The sequence below is a fragment of the Parasteatoda tepidariorum genome, chromosome 10, assembly GCF_982258835.1.
Source record: "Parasteatoda tepidariorum strain Cologne lab strain chromosome 10, Ptep-v5.0, whole genome shotgun sequence".
Lineage (NCBI taxonomy): Eukaryota > Metazoa > Arthropoda > Arachnida > Araneae > Theridiidae > Parasteatoda > Parasteatoda tepidariorum.
This window is the reverse complement of record NC_141764.1, coordinates 8,785,346-8,789,919: the sequence shown is the minus strand read 5'-3', so window position 1 is coordinate 8,789,919 and position 4,574 is coordinate 8,785,346.

The window sequence follows — 4,574 nt, the reverse complement described above, 5'->3', positions numbered from 1 at the left end:
CAATAAAATGTGTATCCAATTGAGATATTACTGTGCCTAATAATCTCAATTTTAAATATTATTAAAATCTCAATTTTAAATATTTTTTCTCGGTTTGGAAATTGGTGATCAGCAGCTAATTCATCAAAATGTTTTTTAACTACCTATCTGAGCAATCACAGGATATTATTTTTTTTTCTTGCCTGAACTTGGTTGCTTTGCAATAGAGTAAAACTAGGTATTGCTCTATGGGCTATCTTAAATTAATGTTATTTAAATTTAATTTGAGTTTTATTCTATTTTTTTAAAATATCATTATATAAGTCTTTATACAGATAAGTCCATAATTAAGTAACCGAAGAAAATATTCTGTATTTTTTGTTTTTCGCAGTGCTCGCTAAGTCCATCTTTTTAATAAGAAACAAGTTTAGAAACCTTTTTAAAAAGGAGCCGTAGCAATTTCGGTCTATTTGTTTGCTTTTTAAAAGTAAAAACTTGATTCAAATGAGAAAAATCTGCATCGCCCTCTGCCATACAGGAGGGTTTCTGCTACCGAGTTGCGTGCAAAATTGACTAACTTGAAATCTCCGCTGAGAGTGCTGCATTTTTGCTGACACAAAGTGAAACAAAATGCTGTTTCCTTCACATTTTATGTTCTTACTGTGACTGATTTTTGCATTCCTCTAATCTGAACAAAATTTGCATATCATGTAATATATCGCTTATGGGCTGCAATAGTGGCACAGCTGAAAAAAACACTAGTTTTGGACTGAGAATAGGAGTAAATATGATAATTCTTTCAGCTACGATACTAGCACGACTCATAATTAAACTTGAAGATAATCTTCGGTTAAGCAAACTAAAGCATTTGTTATGCATTTTACTTAGCAATGAAAACTTTAAACCCACTTATCTCAAAACTTGATTTTTTTTGAGTTGTGCCACTATTGCAGTTCATGAGCGATATATTCTTCAATCTTTCTTTTTTTCGCCGGTCTTATGATTGCACTTATATTGCAGGTGCTTTGTTACTTGCTGAGTATGAGAAAAAAATTTTCCCGGGAAGGTTTCAAAGTTAGTCTCTCACTTGTAGACTTTGATGATTGGTAGAATGTTTCTGTGATGAAGAAAGTCAAATTGTATGAAGAAAGTATGAGGTACTTTTTTTTTATAAAACTTTTATAACTAAAATGTTGTTGAACTGTTGTTTAAAAAACTACCTCTTTAATTTTTATTAATTTTAATTAAGTAGGCAGTGGTGGATGCCTGATACTGGGGGAGCCAATTTACTGGCTTTAAATGATGTTCTCTCACCCTCGGGGTGAGAGTTTGGAGTCCAGAGAGACAGGCTCTTAAAGGAGGGGTAATTTGTAAGAGTAAAATGCCTTCAATTTTTTGGGGAAATATTAATAAAGTGTGCTTAATTTTGTTTGTGATTTGATTCGTAAAATTTTTTTTATGAAATTTTAAACATTCTTTAAGCTAACTGTATAATATTCAAATTAAAGCACTTTTCAGTTGACATATTGTTAACTTACGAATATATTAGTTTTTACCAATAAAATACCTGTCAAATTTCTAGTTTTTTATGTTGGCCAAAGACATATTTAATTTGTTATTTACCTTAAACATCCGAAACAGTTTCAAACATCACTTAAACTATTGCAATCCAAAAAATTTTCTGACTTGTTTTTACTATATCAGTACTTAAATTCTCCAGCACAAAAATGGTTGTCATAAATTTTTCTCCGCGAGTTTCATTTTAGCGTTTATGAACTGATATGCTAAAAGCTTCTTTCTTAAAAAAAGTATAACACTACAAAGCCATTGATCTACCGTATTAGCATGAATTTTGTAGTGAATTACGCAAAATTAGCAGTCAATGATGCTACTTTTCTAAAGTAATTTAAACTTATAAAATTTTTTTTAATTTGCGTTGGCATTTTTAATTTGCATAAGCTGAGTAGACTTTATATAATATTATTTTATTTTTGATTAACATTAAAATATAAAACAGAGATCAATATTATAGCAGCAATAGTAAGTGCTTATGTTTCATAATTCAGTATTTTGAAGTTGAAGTATAATTTTCGAAAAAAAATTCTATTTTTTTCATTTCATGTTTAAAGGATTGAAAAAGATTAATTTTTTAAGGCGGCCTCCTTTTCTTACGCGTTTTACAGGTGAGACCGCGTTTTTTTTCCCTTCAAAATTTTGTTAACCCAGAATTTAACGCATATTATGTCGTAATAAAGTATGTTCTGGTTTCATAATTCATCATTGCAAAGTTGAAGTTTCATTTTACATGCATTTATTTTTCCTTCAACTTTTTTTTTTGTGGAGAGCTGATTTTCAAGGTCCCCTTGATTTCAAACATTTTGTAGGCGGGACCCATTGTATGCTTTTGTACAGCCAAAAGCTTGTTGATTCAGAATTAAATGCATATTATGCCGAATTAAAATAAGTATGTTGTCTCGTAATTTCTCATTTCAAAGTTGAATTATCATTTTGGGTAGAAATATTTTTCCTTTTCTTTTTAGGGGGAATTTTAATTTTAAATCTTTTGTTAGGGTACAATCAAGTCTTTTAACTCCTAATTCTATGCACATAAAGCTGGAATTGTATTTACGTTTTTTCGTTTCTCATAGTTCATCATTGGAAAAATGAAATATTATTTTACGCAAAAGTATATTTTCTTTCTTTTTTTCTTTATTTCTGGAGAAAAAACGGATTAAGGGGACCCTTCGTCCCAAAACTTTGCGGCAGGAGCCCCGGTTTGTACACTAAAAAATTTAACTCAGAATATTATGCAAATGCATTCGGTGAAAAATCTCGCTCCCTATAGTTAACTAAATTACGACGCACTTACGTAGCTACAGACTCATTCATTTAAATAAAATTGTAAATATTTTATTCATAATGTCAAGAATGAAGCAAATAAGGACGAAAGATGTTTTAAAACTATATTAATTTTTTCAAATGTTTTTTTTTTTAGTTCAAAAAGGCATGGAGCTCAAGGGCTCAACCCTCAAGGAAGGTGGTGATTACATTTTCAGGTCTTTGGCCAGTCCGACGGTGACCATCCTGAGAAATGGCATTCAGGTAAATAAAATTGTATCTCTTTTGTAACACTTTAGTTTATGAAACACATTAGGGGTTGCAAACTTGTCCTTCAGTGCCTAGTTAAAAAAAAATGAGAGATTTCTAAATTGAGATCTTGATATAAAAAGCTTGTTATTAAAAATTTTGAAACTAAACCTGTGAAAATTCTTTAAAGTTTTCGAAAACAAGACTGAGGTAAAAAATATTGAAAAGGTTATTAATAAAAAAAGTTTGAATTGGATACCTAGAACTTTAAAAATTATCTTCTTCAGTTGAAAAGCAATAACTTTAGATTCATTTATAATGAACATAACATAAATTGTTGATTCGTGTAAGTATTAGGTATAAAATCATTCGCATAAATATTTCTTAACATTGCATTTGATATTTCCTGGTTTTAATTAGAATTCTAATCTTATTAAGTGATTAATATCTTAACTGTAATTACCTACATACTATATAGTAGCACTTTATAGCACAAAACTTGAAAATGGAGTCTTTAGGGTTTATAGAATTTTGTTTTATAGATCTTCTACAGTAAAAGTTTTTTATTTTTATTATTTTTTTTAAACTTTCTACCAGCCAACAGCAAATATCAAGCTGCCTGAAATCCTTTTTGTTAGTAAAATTTTAAACCTAATATTTAGACCATTTATTTTTTATTTCGACTTTTTAAAAATAAAAAAATATCTTTTGATTTAATAATAGCATAACTATTATTTTGTCAAGAAATAAAGGGTTGTAATTTTGTAAATATATTTTCATTTCAATTTATAAATATACTATATATTTCATACACTGTGCACACATAGACTAATTGTGTCCACTTAGTCTAAAGCTATTCTTATTTTCCTTGGTGGAAGAACTTTTTAAAATTCGCTACACACAAAATAGTCTTAATTCTTTATCAAGTTCTTATTTATTTCACATCCTTTGCCAGATTTTGCAATTTTATCATACTATGTTTAAAAACTTAAAAAATTATGTTGAAAACTTAATTTGAGAAAATTTGTTTTTAGATTGCTTTTGGCTGCCAGCTGCTCTTCTGCTGCCACCAAATATTTTCACGACTGTTTCAAAATCAATCAAATCAATCAAAGAACTTTACAATGAAAAAGATAGTGAAAAAGTAGGTTTTCTTTTAATTTTGTTGTATAGTCAAATTCTTTTATTACAACACATGATTATTTTTATAATTATAGTGTTTAACAGTTGTTTTAGTATGTACTTGGTATTTAATATTTTATAATTATATAATAATTTCACATTTTTTTAAATGTAGGCTAAATATGATTATGAAAAGATAAAAATGCAAGAAACTATTTCCCAGTTGGTAAAACTTACTGATTTTCTCCAAGAGAAAACTGAGAATATGGAAAAGAAAAAAAAGGGTAAGTCAAGACTTTTTTAAAAATACTGTGTTGTACTTTAATTATGTGGACTGTATTGAGTAAAAATTTTACATTTCTTAAGAGTATACCGGAAGTTGTTTA